General features: G+C 42.4%; 2 protein-coding genes across 6 annotated transcripts in view; both read right to left on the bottom strand.

The window, feature by feature from the left end:
* NACA (nascent polypeptide associated complex subunit alpha) overlaps positions 1 to 18,977 on the bottom strand; it is a 495,234-nt gene that overhangs the window by 379,344 nt on the left and 96,913 nt on the right. The window lies entirely within an intron of this gene.
* Positions 8,187 to 18,977, bottom strand: part of LOC142742376 (retinol dehydrogenase 7-like) — a 54,188-nt gene continuing 43,397 nt past the window's right edge. The window contains exons 6-7 of one of the 2 annotated variants that reach the window (XR_012881365.1): positions 9,117 to 9,157; positions 8,187 to 8,367 (exon numbers count right to left, since the gene is read on the bottom strand). The gene's annotated coding sequence lies outside the window, so the exon portion shown is untranslated. The remainder of the gene's footprint in view (positions 8,368 to 9,116; positions 9,158 to 18,977) is intronic. The other variant, XM_075852022.1, reaches the window with a different exon arrangement.

Here is an 18,977-nt window from a genome sequence, read left to right as displayed (position 1 = left end):
GTAAGTCATGAGGCGCAACGTAACTAGCCAGGTAGAAGCCTATTTGTGACGCCTTGATAATTCATAGAGCGGGCTACCCTGCTTGCTAGGCCAAACAACAACACACCATGCTCTCCCAGCATCAAAGACCTGGCTGTGTCCAAAAGAAGCGAATATAAGTAATAATGAAAAATACCTGGGGTATTAGTGATCATTTTGGCCAAAAGGACGCAAGCTCGCAATCCACGACAAGGATCCCCAGACTTGCGAGTCCCTAACTGGAGCGAAAAGCTCCTGATGTACAGACAAAACAGATAAAAACAAGGACATTTATGCAACAACACCGAAAAAGGCCATACTTACAAATGGACACAGCCAGGTCTGAAACGCTGATGAAGGCGAGTGAGCAGGTGCTTTAAATAATAATAGCCACTCCCACTAGTCTTGAGGGGAGTGGTATGTGGTGCATGGGATGTGTAGTAAGAAATAATAAATGAATAGTGTATGTGCAAGTGTAATAATGTGAGTGAAATATAGGGGGCAGTAATGAGTAAAGTGCCTAAAAAATAAATAAAATAAATAATGGGATGCAAGTGTGTGAAACATGGAGGAATAGTGTGTAAGTCATGAGGCGCAACGTAACTAGCCAGGTAGAAGCCTATTTGTGACGCCTTGATAATTCATAGAGCGGGCTACCCTGCTTGCTAGGCCAAACAACAACACACCATGCTCTCCCAGCATCAAAGACCTGGCTGTGTCCAAAAGAAGCGAATATAAGTAATAATGAAAAATACCTGGGGTATTAGTGATCATTTTGGCCAAAAGGACGCAAGCTCGCAATCCACGACAAGGATCCCCAGACTTGCGAGTCCCTAACTGGAGCGAAAAGCTCCTGATGTACAGACAAAACAGATAAAAACAAGGACATTTATGCAACAACACCGAAAAAGGCCATACTTACAAATGGACACAGCCAGGTCTGAAACGCTGATGAAGGCGAGTGAGCAGGTGCTTTAAATAATAATAGCCACTCCCACTAGTCTTGAGGGGAGTGGTATGTGGTGCATGGGATGTGTAGTAAGAAATAATAAATGAATAGTGTATGTGCAAGTGTAATAATGTGAGTGAAATATAGGGGGCAGTAATGAGTAAAGTGCCTAAAAAATAAATAAAATAAATAATGGGATGCAAGTGTGTGAAACATGGAGGAATAGTGTGTAAGTCATGAGGCGCAACGTAACTAGCCAGGTAGAAGCCTATTTGTGACGCCTTGATAATTCATAGAGCGGGCTACCCTGCTTGCTAGGCCAAACAACAACACACCATGCTCTCCCAGCATCAAAGACCTGGCTGTGTCCAAAAGAAGCGAATATAAGTAATAATGAAAAATACCTGGGGTATTAGTGATCATTTTGGCCAAAAGGACGCAAGCTCGCAATCCACGACAAGGATCCCCAGACTTGCGAGTCCCTAACTGGAGCGAAAAGCTCCTGATGTACAGACAAAACAGATAAAAACAAGGACATTTATGCAACAACACCGAAAAAGGCCATACTTACAAATGGACACAGCCAGGTCTGAAACGCTGATGAAGGCGAGTGAGCAGGTGCTTTAAATAATAATAGCCACTCCCACTAGTCTTGAGGGGAGTGGTATGTGGTGCATGGGATGTGTAGTAAGAAATAATAAATGAATAGTGTATGTGCTGTTCCATGTGCACAAGTCCGGAAGCCGCGACCGGAAGTAGTAATATTACTGTCCGGCCGCGACTTCCGGTCCACAGGAAAATGGCGCCAATTTCGAATAGGACTGTGTGGGAGCGGCGCATGCGCAGTTCCCACACAGACGCCGTACACGGACGTGAATGGGACGGGAGCCGTTCACAGTCCCTATGGGACTGTGGCTGCCGTACTCCATGTCTGTGTGTGTCGTTAATCGACACACACAGAAATGGAACAAAAAATGGCAGCCCCCATAGGGAAGAAAAAGTGTAAAAATAAGAAACAGTAAAACACAAACACACAAATGAATATAAACGTTTTTATTAAAGCACTAACATCTTTAACATATAAAAAAATTATTTGTGATGACACTATTCCTTTAAGGCTCCTCCACCTACCATTTATTCTATCCTACATGGACCACAACAGCTAGATCATCACCAGCCCCTCCCAGCAATTTGTCCACCCGTTCCACCACATGCCGAACCCTGGCAGGGAGACAGCAAACCATTCGGTTGAGGCGGTCATGGTGACAAATTATTCTATCCGTCTTCCTGATTATAGAATCCCCTACAACTATGAATTGTCTTGCCTTACCTGCATTACCACCCCGCCGACTACTAGCTGGGCTGTTCTCCCGGCTGATAGGGAGATCAGTATCCACTTAGGGCTGCCATTTCTGGGACCGGCACCCTCGCATCATCACCCAACTTGGCAATTTTGCTTGGAATATCAGAAACAGGATTGGCCTTCCTTTTCTTGGACCCCTTTCGACTGCCCCTATCTACATTAACCCAGCTACTTGCCTGATCCTGCTCACCCATGTCTTCACCCTCCAGTTCTACCCCACTAACTGCGCGCTCCGTGAGTAGCATGCTCCGCTCAAGATTGTCGATCTATCACCCTTAGTGTTGCATTCTGCTCCTCCAGATCTCTAATGCGAGCTTCCAGTTGACCAACATGCTTACATCTGCCACAGAGGTATTCACCCTGGAACTCCAGCTCTAGTCGTGCATACATATGGCAAACTGTGCACTGATGAAAAGCTACAATCTTGCTGTCCATTATCCCAGTTACAAAAAAACAGTGAACAATTGTTAAAGTAAAAGAAGAGTACATACAGGGGCTTTAACTTCTCTGTTTAACTCCGGTTTAAACGAATATAAAATTCTCATGGTGGCACACACTATACCCCTAAATATAATAGCACCATACACTACGCCCCTGAAAATAATAGTACCATACATTGTGCACCTGAATATAATCGTACCATACACTGCGCTCCTGAATTTAATATACCATACACTGTGAACCTGAATACAATTGTGTCAAACACTGCAAAGCACACCAAACACACACAGTGCCCTGTGTAGATTGTGCCACTCACAATGCCCCCGCTTGATAGTGCCATCCAGAATGCCCCTTTAGATAATGTTCCATATAGAGCCCCCTGTAAATAGTGCTCCTCATAGAGTCCCCTGTAGATAGTGGCCATCATTGAGCTCCCTGTAGATAAAGCCCCTCAGAGGCCCCTGTAGATAATGCCCCCTGTAGATAGTGCCCCCATAATGTCCCCTGTAGATAGTGCCCCATTACTGTCCCCTGTAGATTATGCTCCTATAGAGTCCCCTATAGATTGTGCCCCAAATAGTCTCCTGTAGATAGTGCTTCCCATAGAGTCCCCTGTAGATAGTGCCACCATAGAGCCCACTGTATATAGTGCCACTTGTAGATCGTGCCCTCCATAGAGTCCCCTGTAGATAGTGCCCCATAGAGATAGTGCCCTCCATAGAGTCCCCTGTAGATAATGCCCCACAGAGTCCCCTGTAGATAGTGCCCCCAACAATGCTCACTGAAAAAAAACAAAAAACATTACATGCTCATCTGTCCCCGTGACTTGCCAGCGCTAGACTGCTCAATTGTATTTGTGTCCTAAAGACGCAGATACACTTGAGTGCAGGGGACCGGTTCGGGAGAACTGGACCCCTGGGAGCCTCAGGCCCCGGATGGCAGCTGAACCGCACATATTGGGTTCCTCCACTGTGCTATCAGTTAAAATACCTATTTCCTCCAGTAGGAATTTGGGTGCATTCCTCAAGGGCTACAAATGCCATTTTGCGCGTTAATGACCAAGGATTATTTTTTTGTTTTTTTACGGTCGCATTCCAAGAGTCGTAACTTTTTTTTTATACCGTCGACATAGCCGTATGAGGGCTTGTATTTTGTGGGACGAGTTGTATTTTGTAATTGCACCATTTTTAGATGCTTGTAATATATAGATGAACTTTTATTAACTTTATTTTAGGAGAGAATTGAAAATAAGCAGCTATTCCAGCATTGATTTTAACGTTATAAGTTTGCGCCGTTTACTATGCAGCGTAAATAACATGTTAACTTTATTCTATGGGTCGGCACGATTAAGGGGATATCAAATATGTAAAGGTTTTATATGTTTTCCTACGTTTGCACAATAAAAACCCTTTTAGAAAAAAATTACTTGTTTTTGCTTCGCCGTATACCAAGAGACGTAAATTTTTTATTTTTCCGTCAATGTAGCCGTATGTGGGCTTGATTTTTGTGAACCAAGGTGTGGTTTTCATTAGTACTATTTTGGGGCACATAGGACTTATAGATTAACTTTTATTTAATTTTGTATGGGGGGAATGGGAGAAAAGAGAGAATTTTGCCGTTTTTTTGCATTTTTCTTGGACGCTGTTCATCGGGTGGTTTAATTAATGTGATCATTTTATTGTTAAAGTCGTTACGATCGCAGGGATACCATATGTGTGTATGTGTTATTTGTTTTGACACTTTTACTAAATAAAACTAGCAGTTTTATTTTATTTTGACTGTAAATTATAATTTATTTTTTTCACAAACTTTATTTAACTGCTTTACATTTTTTTTTATAGTCCCACCAGGGGACTTCACTATGCGATCTGCTGATCGCATATATAATGCTTTGGTATGCTTAGTATACCAAAGCATTATTGCCTGTCAGTGTAAAGGCCTAACAGGCATTTGCTGAAGGCAGACCTGGGGGCCTTTGTTAGGCCCCCGGCTGCCATGGAAACCTGATAGCGGCCCGCGATTTTTTTTTCGGGGGCACCGATGGGTTGACAGAGGGAGCTAGATGTCGCTGTCACTATTGACAGCGGCATTTAATGGGTTAAACTGCCGGGATCGGTGCGCGCTTCAATTCCGGCAGTTGCGGCAGGAGCCAAGCTGTGTATAACAGCCGTGCTCCTGCCGCAGATCGCGAGGGTACAGTGGCAGTACCCACGCGATCAGAGGACGGATATATCCGTCCTCCTGCGCAAACTAACAGCTGCAGAGGACGGATATATCCGTCCTTCGGCGTTAAGAAGTTAAAGAGGACCTGTCAGCTTTCCGGACATGTCTTTTTTTTAGTAAATACTTGAATTTCCCATAATTAACCATGCTGAAGCATCTTTTCTTAGAACTCTGCAGTGTGACATTCCTCTGCTAATCCTCTTTTAAATTTATGAATAAATTACCAGTTAGAGCAGTGCTCTTACACAGTATGACAATGTCTAATCCGTGCTGACAGAGTCAGTGTGTGTAGGGAAAAGTAAAATAAATTACACACAATTGTCAATTTATTCATAAATTTCTAGGAGGAATAATAATGGAAGGTCACTACACAGAGTACCAAAAAAAAGATGTTCCAGAATAGTTCTTTTTTTTGGGGATACAAGTATTAAATGGGTTTTTCTATCAGGGACATTAATGACATATCCACAGGATAGAATTGAATGGTAGTTACGGAAACAGCGTAGCTCACTCGCTAAGCTGTTTCCGTAACTGCCATTCACTACTATGGAACTTACGGAAACAGCGTAGTTCAGCAAGCTACACTGTTTTCTTCTTCATGGTCGGGAATCACACCAGTCAGCCAGATCACAGAGAGGTAGAATGGGGTTTAGGGGCCCCGTTCTAGAAATAGGTGCGGGTCCCAGAGTTGGGACCTGCATCTATCTGATACTCATAGCATATCCTGTGTGGATATGCTATAAATGTCGCAGATGGGAAAACCCCTTTAACTAAAATAGACATGTCAGGAGAGCCGACAGGTTCTCTTTAAGAGCATTAGTGGTATGGAGCAGTTCTATTATATGGGGGCTACCTCCCTACCAATTCCTGTATATTTGCACACATGCTGTCTTGGGCACACCAACCCCCAGTCCCACACGACCATGTGACGTCTTCTTACTAGTCATATTCTTACCGACTACCCCCTGTTACAAAAGTGAGGGTACCGTTCATTTGGCCAAAAAATGATAAAACTAGATAGAATTTACATACAACTATAATTCTTCAATATTATTATTACAAATTCAGCCTTGTAAATTTTTAGCAGAGCTTGTCTAGTGCAAGTACCATAGGATAAAAATCTGCCTCCCAGCTTTTAAGTGAAAATAGAAAGAGGCAGAGATGTGAGCAGGGAACCTAGATCTCCGAATCAGTACCAATGATAATCCATACCTGACTGGCACTATTGTGAGGGCACTACTAGAGCTCGTGCCATTCTTTAAGCTCTTCCATGTGGTTAGTACTATTGGGGACTGCACTTGCAGAAAAACTATGGGTACTTCCATGTGATTAGAACTGTTGTATTGACACTACTATGTGACTGATAATTGGTCAATTCATTGTGGCTCTTCTTACTCTGCCTGGTCATGTAGAAGGAAAGCTTGTAGACAAATGTTTTAGTTTATAGGTGAGGGGCACCATATTGAATGGTGAACAAAAGCCTAGTTTCATCCCTGATTAGATTCATGATATGACTAATATTATGTATAACTTAGGGCCATTGTTTAATTTTTATTTGTATGTATGTATTTGTGTGTGTGTGTGTGTGTGTGCGTGTGTGTGTGTGTGTATGTATATATATATATATATATATATATATATATATACATACACAGTCGAGTCACATTATTATGAGCTAATATCCAGAGTAACCACCATGTGCAGCACAGACAGCAGCTAGATGGGCTGCGAGTGACTCAATAAGTCAAGGTGGGTTGTCTCAGGTATCCGGAGCCATGCTGACTTCAGTGCATCCCACATTTGCTGGAGGGTGCATGGGGGATGAACCATAGAGCAAACAAGACGATCGAGGTGGTCCCACAGATGCTCAATTGGGTTCAAGTCTGGCGAATTAGGGGGCCAGGGAAGTACTTCGAAGTCTTGGTCATGCTCTTCCAACCACTGTCAGAGATTTCTAGCTGTGTGACATGTCACGTTGTCTTGATGTAAGATTCCATCTGCCCGAGGGAAGACATACAGCATATATGGGTGGTCGTGATCTGCAACAATGGATTCATACACAAATCGCTTCAGAGTGCCTTCCACATGGATAAGTGGGCCCATAGAATGCCCTGAAAAAATTCCCCAGACCATAACGCTGCCGCCACCAGCTTGTATTCTTCCAACAATAGTTGTAGGATGTTTGTCCTCTGATGTTTCTCATCTAACGTACCAATATCCATCTGTTCGATAAAGCAGAAAACGTGTCTCATCAGAGAATGCAACCCCTTGCCAATCATCGGTGGTCCAATTCAGATACTGTCGTGCAAATTAAAGCATTTTTTTCTGATGCACCTTTGTGAGCATAGGAGCAGTGACTATCAGTCTGCTTTGGAGTCCCCATACGCAGTAGGGTTCGCTGAACTGCTGTTTTAGACACACGTCTGGTAGCCCCCTGGTTGATTTTCATGGTGAGTTGCTAAACTGTAGCGTGTCGTTCGGCCCTCGCACACCTCCGTAGCCGACGCTCACCTCTCACATCAATGGCACAAGGTGTTCCGCAGTTTCCACATTGGTTATTCCCAATGGTGCCATTTGTCCACTCATGAAACACTTCCACCACAGCATCACGCGAACAGTTCACAAGCTGCGCTGTTTGAGAAATACTGCCACTCTTGGCCTGAAAGCCAATAATCATCCCTTTTTGCAACTCTGAGAAATCGCCCCTTTTACCCATGACAACAATGAGATATATCTGTTCAGAGAGTCTATCGACAGTCTCTTCATCCAGCCTGAGGAAACATAGTGAGGTGAATATAAGGAAAATTACCTATTTAATAATCATGGTTCTTTCCCTTATCTTCTCACTTTCCACTCTCAAACACCTCATCTACCTAATAAGTGTTGGGGAACTCTGGAAGAAAGGACTTGGTAGGCAGTGGCAGAAATTTGTGTGGTGTGTGTACTGTGTTGGTGTGTGATTTATGCTGAATTTACAATCTGAGTAGAAAGTGAGTGCAAAATTGAGAGTGAAAATAGACTAACCCCTCGTAGTCGCACCTCCGTCAAGTGCTGTGAAGGTATTTAGATATGTGACATACGTCTTGTGTGTTTTGTCAATAAATGTAACAATTTACAGTTTTAATATATATAATTAAATAATCACAATAATTGAAGTGATGTCATGTGAACTAGTAAATAAAACGAGAGAAAAACTTTTTCTTGTTTACTATTTACAATATACTTTACATCTAACAAGCAGATGATAAAAAATTATTCATCAATTTCCATTAAAAAAAATACTGCACCAAGAACTCTTTATTATGATTGATGGAAATTGAACATATGACGCTAGCAATATTACAATTGAGGACTATTCTGAGGACCAAAAGATCTGTCAAAGAGAAAAAAAGAAAATGTAATTAAATTAGCATCTGGTAGCAGTAGTACTATTAGACAAAAGTTTTGAGATGGACGTAAATATGTCCACAGCACAGAAGCATAAGAATATTTCCCACAACAAGAAATATTTTTCCCATGCATTTATATTATCATGCATTTGTACTACCCCATGGCCAGGGGTGAGAGGCTTAGTGATTTGATTGTCGACGTTTTCGTGGCAGCCAGTGGGAATGAGGTCTTAGTAGGCAGTTAATAAATGGGGTGTTTAGGTGTCCCAGCGAGGTATGGTAAATGTTTATGGAGTAATGGTGTTGTTTCTACCTGGGAACAAGAGTGTGACAGAAAGTGGATGTGTAGTACCCTTGACAAATTTGTCACCTCCGAGTCGGTGAGGTGCAATTGAGAATTACGAAATGGGGTACTGCCTGGGTCATTGTCTACCAATGCTTCCTTCCGTGATTATTCTGATATTTAGAATCTGTTACTGTATATTTAAGAGTTATTTAAGTCAATGTTATTTATAACTGGGAAAAACTGCTAATAAAGAGGCTGCTGTGGTCAATATTTTCTACTGTCACTCAGCGTGTGCCTCAGAGTTTTTGTTAATCGCAAGGGGAAAAGATGTGGGAATGGGTTTTAACCCGTCCAACTCTCCTATACCCTAGTCATGTTAATAGAGCAACCATTCCACAAATGATCTACATAGATAGCATAGTATTGTATATAGATTAAAGGTCTTACATTGTGGTGCCGCAGGTCCCTACTTCTCACTTAAAGTGCACCTGTAAAGTTATAAAAGTTTGCATAGATGTGTTAGTATAGAGAATAAAAGTATATTCTCAGTATATATTTATTACCTTATTCCTATAGTTTTTCTGCTGGTGTCTCTTCTCTTTCATATCTCCTAATGTACTGTATATGCTGCTGTTACTTGCACGTTTGTTGTTAAGTGGAATCCGTTGCCAGCTCTAACCGACACTGGCTACGGATTGTAGATGGCAGAGATGTATCTTAGGAGGCACGATGTAAACGTGCCCGAACCCAATGCAACCTTGTAGTATATGAGCACAGCGGCCACTGAGTAATAAATATACAAGCAACTTGGAGGAGGTGAGAAACAGGAGAGCAAGAGCTTCTGAACACTCATTGGTTGAGCTGACAGGCGGTTCACAGGCAGACACGCTCGGCAGAATGGGAACTAAGGGAACTGCATTGGGCACAGTTCCCTTAGTTCCCATCATCATTAGGAAGCGACTGCCCATTTTCTTTGCCAGCCATAGAAGAATGAACTTCTTTGGCTGAAACATGATCATGGGGGTTAACTCCGGACAGGAGTAAGTTACAAAAACCATTTGTACATCTTTTTTTATTATCTTTTAATTCTGTATTCAGCTATGTGTTTATTTATTTTTAAATTATCATTGGAGGTACACTTTAACCCCTTCAGGACCAAGCTCATTTTGGCCTTCAGGACCAGACCCATTTTTTCAAATCTGACATGTTTCACTTTATGTGGTAATAACTCCGGAACGCTTTTACCTATCAAAGCGATTCTGAGATTGTTTTCTCGTGACACATTGGACTTTATGATAGTGGAAAAATTTGCTCGATAAATTCAATATTTACCAGTGAAAAACACCAACATTTTGTGAAAAATTGCAAAAATTAGCATTTTTCTAAATGTAAATGTATCTGCTTGTAAGACAGGCCGTTATACCACACAAAATTGTTGCTAGTTAACATCCCCCATATGTCTACTTTAGATTTCCATCGTTTTTTGAATGTCCTTTTATTTTTCTATGACGTCACAAGGCTTAGAACTTTAGCAGCAATTTCTCACATTTTCAAGAAAATTTCAAAAGGCTATTTTTACAGGGGCCAGTTCAGTTGTGAAGCGGCTTTTAGGGCCTTATATATTAGAAACCGCCAAAAAGTCACCCCATTTTAAAATCTTCACCCCTCAAAGTATTCAAAACAGCATTTAGAAAGTTTCTTAACCCTTTAAACGTTTCACAGGAATTAAAGCAACGTAGAGGTGAAATTTTTTTTTTTTTTTGCAGAAATTCATTTTTAATCTATTTTTTTTGTAACACAGAAGGTTTTACCAGAGAAACGCAACTCAATATTTATTGCCCACATTCTGCAGTTTTTAGAAATATCCCACATGTGGCCCTAGTGCGGTAATGGACTGAAGCACCAGCCTCAGAAGCAAAGGAGCACATAGTGGATTTTGGGCCTCCTTTTTATTAGAAAATATTTTAGGCACCATGTCAGGTTTCAAGGGCTCTTTCGGTGCCAAAACAGTGGAAATCCCCCAAAAGTGACCCCATTTATGAAACTACACCCCTTGAGGAAATTATCTAGGGGTATAGTGAGCATTTTGACCCCGCAGGTTTTTTGCAGAAATTATTGGAAGTAGGCCGTGAAAATAAAAATCGTCATTCTTTCAAAGATAATGTTGGTTTAGCTAATTTTTTCTAATTTCCACGAGGACTAAAGGAGAAAAAGCACCACAACATTTGTAAAGAAATTTCTCCCGAGTAAAACAATACCCGACATGTGGTTATAAACGGATGTTTGGACACACAGCGGAGCTTAGAAGGGAAAGAGCGCTATTTGGCTTTTGGAGCTCAAATTTAGCAGGAATGGTTTGCGCAGGCCATGTCGCATTTGCAAAGCCCCTGAGGGGACAAAACAGTGAAAACTCCAAAAAAGTGACTCCATTGAGAAAACTACACCCCTTGAGGAATCCATCTAGGGGTGTAGTGAGCATTTTGCCCCCACAGGTGTTTCATAGATTTTATTAGAATTGGGCAGTGAAAATAAAAAAAATCCTTTTTCTTCAATAAGACGTAGCTTTAGCTCCAAATTTTTAATTTTCTCAACAAAAAAAGGACCCCAACGTTTGTAAAGCAACTTCTCTGGAGTACGGCAATACCCCACTCGTGGTCATAAAATGCTGTTTGGGCACACGGCAGGGCTCGGAAGGGACAGAGCGCCATTTGCTTTTGTTGTACAGATTTTGCTGCATTTGGTTTCTGGGCGCTATGTCGCATTTGCAAAGTCCCTGTGGGACCAAAACAGTGGATCCCCCCCAGAAGTGACCCCATTTTGGAAACAACACCCTCAAGGTATTCACCTAGGGGTGTAGTGAGAATGTTAACCCCACAGGTGTTTTGCAGAAATTCGTGTGCACACGATGTGGGAGAATGAAAATGGGAATTTTTCCTTAGATACGCCAATATGTGGCGCCCAGCTTGTGCCACCATAACAAGACAGCTCTCAATTATTATGCGGTGTTTCCCTGTTTTAGAATCACCCTACATGTGGCCCTAATCTTTTGCCTGGACATTCGACAGGGCTCAGGAGTGAAAGAGTACCATGTAAAATTGAGGCCTAATTTGGCGACATATAAAGTATTGGTTCACAATTGCAGAGGCTTTTATGTGAAATAATAAAAGAAACCCCTGAGAAGTGACCCCATTTTGGAAACTGCACCCCTCAAGGCATTTATTAAGGGGTGTAGTGAGCATTTTCACCCCACGTGTCTTTTCCATAAATGATTGCACTGCGGAAGGTACAAATTAACATTTTTCCCTAGATATGCCAATTCAGTGTCAAATATGTCGTGCCCAGCTTGTGCCACTGGGGACACACACCCAAAAATTGTTAAAAGGGTTCTCTCGGGTATGGTGATGCCATATATGTGGAAGTAAACTGCTGTTTGGGCACACTGTAGGGCTCAGATGGGTGGGAGCGCCATTTGGGTTTTGGAGCGTGGAATTTGCTTGGTAATAGTTTTGTTTGGAGTATCACTGTTGTTTCCGTTTATAATGTGGGGCATATCTGAGCTGGGCAGAGTACATCAGGGGCATAGTCAGGTGGTATAATAAGGTAAAAAAAATAATAAAATGATCCATAGATGTGTGTTACGCTGTGATCGATCCTGTCTGCACAGGCCGGTGTCGCACTGATATATGGCGTCCTTCCTTATCCCCCTTTTGGTCCACACTCCACACCTTTGCAGTTTGGGGAATTTTGCCGGGAAAGCCTTGTCCTGGTATAATACGGGCACCATCGCTTCCAGCGGATATGGTTGGGCCCTCCCCTTCCTGGTTCCCTAATTTTAGTGCCTTGATACATCGCCTTTTGAAACAGAAGAAACGTTCCCCTCGGGCCTTCACAACTGGATAATTTTCTTTCCTGAATTATTGGAGCCTTAACTTATTTTATTTTTTCATAGACGTAGTGGTATGAGGGCTCTTTTTTTACGGGACGAGCTGTAGCTTTTATTGGTACATATTGGGGTACAATCAACTTTTTGATCACTTGTTATCCTTTTTTTGGGAGGCAAGGTGACAAAAAAAACAGAAATTCTGCCATAGTTTTTTTAGTTGTTTTTTTTTTATACAGCGTTCAACATGCGTTATAAACTACATGTTACCTTCATTCTGCGGGTCAGTACGATTCCGGCGATACCAAATTTATAGAACTTTTTTATAACTTTTTGCACAATAAAATTACTTTTGGAAAGAGAATGTATTTTTTCTGTCACCAAGTTGTGAGAGCCATAACTTTTACATTTTTTCGTCAATGGAGCTGTGTGACGGTTTGTTTTTTGCGAGACGAGTTATAGATTTTATCGGTACCATTTTTGGATACATGCGACTTTTTGATCACTTTTTATTTCAATTTTTGGAAGACCGTGACCAAAAAAACAGTAATTATGGCAGTGTTTTTGAGGGTTTTTTTACGGCGTTCACTGCGCTGGATAAATAACATAATATTTTTATAGTTCAGGTCGTTACGGTCGCAGCGATACCAAATATGTATGGCTTTATTATTTTTTTCTATAATAAATGACTTGATAAGTGAAAAAGGGCGATTGTGTTTTGTGTTATTATTTGAAACTTTTATTGTATGTTTTACAACTTTTATTTTTACTTTTTTTACACTTTTTTTTTTATACTTTTCTTTAGTCCCACTAGGGGACTTGAATGTCCAACTGTTTGTTTGATGTTCTAATACATTGCATTACCTATGTAGTGCAATGTATTGGAACTGTCAGTTGTTCACTGACAGCATGCCGATCAGGCTCCGCCTCTGAGCGGGGCCTAATCAGCTCACGTAATGGCAGACAGGAGTCCATTGTTAGGGCTCCTGTTGCCATAGTAACAGTCGCCAGCCTTGCCATTGCATGGCAAGGCTGCCGATTTTCTACAAACCTCTAGGATGCAGCGATCACAATGGATCGCTGCATCGAAGGGGTTAATGCCAGGAATCGGAGCTAGCTCCGGTTTCTGGCGATAGATCGGGGTGTCCGCTGTAACATACAGCGGACACCCACTGCTGATGACACCGGCTCAGCTTCTGAGCCGGAAGCTGAGGCGGCGCCATCTTGCTGATGGTACCGGAAGCCTCCTTGGCCCCGCCGACGACGGGGCATAGGAGGATTCCGTTACAGGCTGATCAGGAGGTAAGCATTAGCCCTCCGATCGCCTTTGCAGCCACCGGCAACCCAGCGATCACGTTGCTGGGGTGCCGGTGGCTATAAACTCCTCACATGCTGTGATCTCTATTGAACGCAGCATGTGAGGGGTTAATTGGCCGGATCGGATGTTAGCTCCGGTCCTGGCCGATACCTCAGGGTGCCAGCTTCATCTCCATGACGTACAGTAACGTCAAAATGCGGTAAGACACCGTTTTTATTGACGTTAATATACGTGATCCGGCAGGAAGGGGTTAAGAGTCAGTTTAGTTAATAGCAACACATGATATGCCCACAGGCTCATCATACACAAGCAGTTCCCAATGTGACACACTGCTATTTACACTGCTATTTATACAATGATAAATCACAAGGACAACTCCAATATGGTGGGAACAACGAGTTTATTTTAGTCACCATAGTGTTGTGTAGACTAGGTGACAATGTGGCTATGGTAACTTCATTTTCTGATCCTTTTTACTTATTGGCGGTCATGGGTCAACATGCAAGTGCCATCTGAATGCAACTTGCAGAAATTCATGTGCTTGCTGCAGAAACAACTACATTCAAATAAATAGTATTGAAATTTCTGCATCAAAATCTGCTGCGTGTAAATCCACCCTTTTTAGTACTAGAGAAGCTGGGTCTGGAGTATACTCAGATGATAAGTATTGGGCCTTGTTCACACAGCTTTTTTTTGCAAGCTTATTCCAATGATTTTTCAGTTTCGGAATCAGCGTGGAAAATGCCTTTTTTTTTGTCCCGTCCCCCCCCCCCAATGTTTTCAATAGGAATTAGCACTGTAGTTCATACGGTACAGATTTTTTAGTGCGAATCTAAATCAGTGGCGTGAACAAAAAAAAATAGAAAGAAACCTCAGTCCTAACCTATCTAGAATCAGGCAAAAAGATTCCCATTGAAAACAATTGGAACCTGGAAAAAAACGGTCTGAATGTCTTTGGCGCTGTTTTGATAGTTGAAAACAGCGCGTTGATTTTAATGTTCAAAGTCAAAACCTCCAGTGGGCTATTTTTAAAAAACGGTGTTGAAAACAGCATCAAAATCAGCATCCAGAATCATCCTGGAAACCGTGCTGTTTTTGGAGGCAGATTCAGCATCTGAACAGATCATGTAAACGTACTCTTCTCAGGAGCACGTATTGTACTATGGACAAGTTTTGTACTATGGATACGTTTATTTAACGGATGTCACATGGCCGCAGTAAGAACAATAGACCCCAAATGGGGCTATTCACATGGACGATTTTTTGACGGCCCGTTAAACCGTGCCGTCAAAAAACGGGAGTATGCCATGTATTGAGACGTTCTTCCAGCCACACGGCTCCCACAGTCAGCTATGGGGCCGCATAAAGCACGGCTGTCACTTGGATGTGATCCGAGTGACAGTCGTGCTTTCTGCCGCTTGCTCGCTCTCTCCTCCTCCTCACAATGCGAAGTGCATGTGAGGAGGAGCAGATTTTTTTTTTTTGCTGCCACATCTCCCCTTTAGATGCCACCCCCCGTAGATGGCTCCCCCAGGCCGTAGATAGCGCCACTGTAGCTCTCCTTAGGCCGGTGACTAGAGGGGGCGTGATTAAGTAATCGCGCCGCTTCCATGCTTGAAAGGCCCTGATTGACGGGGCAAGTAATTCTGCCCGCCAATCAACATCATTGGATGACGCTCGTTTAGCTCCTGCAGACCTGCTGAGAAGAGAGCAGATCTGCATCGCCAGCGAACAGGAACAGGATCATGTGAGTGTGTAAAGTTTTTTTTCTCTCATAAAACTGTTAATGGCATTATACATAGTGGGGGCTCTATCTACAGGCGGGTCGTCTATATGTGGGCCACTATATACAGGGGGGGTCTATATGTTGGGATGTGGGGCACTAGCTACAGGGGTGGTCTGTATGTGGGGATGTGGGGCACAATCTACAGGAGGGGTCTATATGTGGTGATGTGGGCCACTATATACAGGGGGTCTATATGTGGGCCACTATCTACAGGGGGGTCTATATGTGGGGCACTATCTACAGGGTGGTCTATATGTGGGGCACTATATACAGGGGGAGCTATATGTGAGACACTATACAGGGGTGGGCTATATGTAGAGCACTATCTATAGAGGAGCTATTTTTAGGGCACTTTCTATAGGGGTGGGCTATATGTAGGACACTATATACAGGGGTGGGTTACCTGTGGGGTACTAGCAACAGGGTGGCTATATGTAGGGCACTGTCTACAGAGGTGGGCTATACATGGAGCACTACCTATAGGGGAAGCTATACGTAGGGCAGCACGGTGACTATGGGGTCACTATCTACAGGGGGCACGGTGTGTGTGTAACAGTGTATGGTACTATTATAATCAGGGACACAGTGTATGGTGCTTTTATAGTTAGAGGTGCAAGAGGTGTTGAGAATTTTAACTTTGTTTATAGGTGCAGAAATGTTTTAAAAGTGGGAAGCTGAAGACATCTGAGCGGAAAACTGCAGAAATGGGTCATGGCCGGTAGAAATCCATCATAGATGTCTGTACCGGAGGGAGAATAAAAGAACTAGAATCTGAAATGTCAACAGTGAGTCACTTAATGTAAATGTTTATTCTGCCTCTAATCAGTAATGTAGCCACTGTATGATCTGCTACGATATGATTATGATATGATGTTTGTTTTGTGAAACAGCATCTCCCAGCATATCCTCACCATTGTTCGGGCCATGCTGGGAGCTGGTGTTGTATATATGTACTGATCTTGGTTCTGATGCTGTATGTAAGTACTGAGCTTGGTTCTGGTGCTGTATATACGTATGAGATTGGTGTTGGTTCTGTGTATATATGTACTGAGCTTGGTTCTGGGGATGTATTTATGTACTGAGGTTTGTTCTGGTGCTGTATATATGAACTGAGCTTGGTTCTAGGGCTGTATTTATGTACTGAGGTTGGTTTTGGTGCTGTATTTATGTACTGAGGTTTGTTCTGGTGCTGTATATATGTATGGGCTTGGTTCTAGTGCTGTATTTATGTACTGAGCTTGGTTCTAGTGCTGTATATATGTGCTAAGCTTTGTTCTGGTGCTGCATATATGTCAGAGCTTGGTTCTAGTGCTGTATTTATGTACTGATCTTGGTTGTGGTACTGTATTTATGTACTGAGCTTGGTTGTGGTACTGTATATATGTATTGAGCTTGGTTCTGGATCTGTAGTTTATATAGGATATATTTATAATAACAAAATTGCAGGGCAGATGGAATTGTTCTCAATGCATTGTATATTTAATGGGAACCTGTCTGGTAGTTTGTTTTTTTTTTAACTCGTTTTATTGAACTCCAAGCTTGCAGTACAAGAAAAAAAAAAGATAACTTTACATTGGTACTATATATCTTATAACATTGAACACAGAAGTATTACATGCTATTCCAGACATTACATACATTACATACATCACAGAATACAATTCAAACATTGTATCTTCCCATATATGGATAGGTGGTCATGATATAGGTCAAGTTAACACCATATATACATACATTGATAATAAAGGTACATACGTAGAATTGTTCACCACAATAGCTCACTATATCGCCCTCCTCACTCTCCTCACCTCCTCGACGATCAATGTAATAAAGAATGCATATTGTTTTCCACACCCAGGGTCCCCGATGATGCAAACCAACCATCCCAGATCTTCCCAAATTTATTAACACATTTCCTATTTCTGTACACCACTCTCTCAAATGGGATAACATTATCAACCAAGGATTTCCATTGCGTAACCGTGGGAGGTCTATCCGCCATCCATCTCAGGGCTATGGCTTTATGAGCCAAGAATAGTGTTTCCCTAAGGAATATCTGGGTATGAAATGGCCACTCCTCCTCCCGCAACAATCCCAACAGGTACAGTTCTGGTGTCTTGGATATAGGCACCGACACAATATCCTTCAGAACCTCAAGTACCCCCTCCCAGAAGGAACTGATGCGTGAGCACTCCCAAATGAGGTGTATAAAATTTGCCCCTGAAGAGTGGCACCTGTGGCATTCTGAGTTCGGCATCTGACCCATTCGATGTAAAAGTGTTGGTGTAAGGTAACACTGGTGTATTATGTACAGTTGGGTCATCCTATTATTGATAGAAGGAGATACCAACGTATGAGACTCCAGGGCCTCTGACCAGTCCTCCTCGAACAAGCCGGGGAGAACTGCCTTCCATGCCGATTGCACCGGAAGCTTATGCGACTCAGTTCGTACATTCAGGAGATGAGTGTACAGTGCCGAAATAATGCCCTTGGGTCCCTGTGTCTTTAGAACTCCAATCAATGGGAACTTCGAAAGAGGCGGGGACTGCGTGTCAAATTGAGCGTTCAACGTATGTCGTAGTTGCAAATATCTGAAGAACTGGGTGCGGTGTAAACCATATTCTTCCATCATCTGAGTAAATGATAGCAACACATTTTCTCTATAAACGTCCCCCAGACACAGCACCCCATTCACCTTCCAATACTCCGAACCCTCCATCATTTGTAAATGTGTGAACATGGGATTTCCCCACATCGGTGTCCCCGAAGCCATATATCAACTTAACTGCTTTCCATACCTGATGAGCTAGTCTATGAAGTAGGAGTAGTCTCCCTCTAAACAAATTGGGATTCTCCAACACCGGCCATATGACTGATATCCCCAGATTCCTTGCCTTGTCCTATCCATTCTTTCAAATAACGTAGTTGACCACAAAAAATAAATGTAGAAATCAGGCAGTGCCATTCCTCCCCTATCCCGTGGACATTGTAGTTTGACCAATGCAAGCTTCCTTCGAGATTTCCCCCAGACAAAGCTAGCCGTCAATGAGTGTAGCTTATTGAAAAAATATCTCGGGATGGGACCATTTGCATGCTCCAGTAAATATAATCCCTTAGGTAAAAGAATCATCTTCACCAAGTTTACCCGACCTGCCACAGACAGCGGCAACGTTTTCCATGTCTTAAATTTCTCGATAAACAGGGCCTCCAGGGGATATATGTTTTTGTCGTGGGACTCTGCAGGGAACTTTGTGATGTATATACCTAGATATTTAAAAGTAGTGACCATGGGCAGATTATAGTATACATCCGGCCAGTCTACTT

This window comes from Rhinoderma darwinii, chromosome 2 (assembly GCF_050947455.1).
Source record: "Rhinoderma darwinii isolate aRhiDar2 chromosome 2, aRhiDar2.hap1, whole genome shotgun sequence".
Classification (NCBI taxonomy): domain Eukaryota; kingdom Metazoa; phylum Chordata; class Amphibia; order Anura; family Rhinodermatidae; genus Rhinoderma; species Rhinoderma darwinii.
Note: the sequence above shows the minus strand (reverse complement) of the source record. Positions and strands in the feature narration are given on the sequence as shown.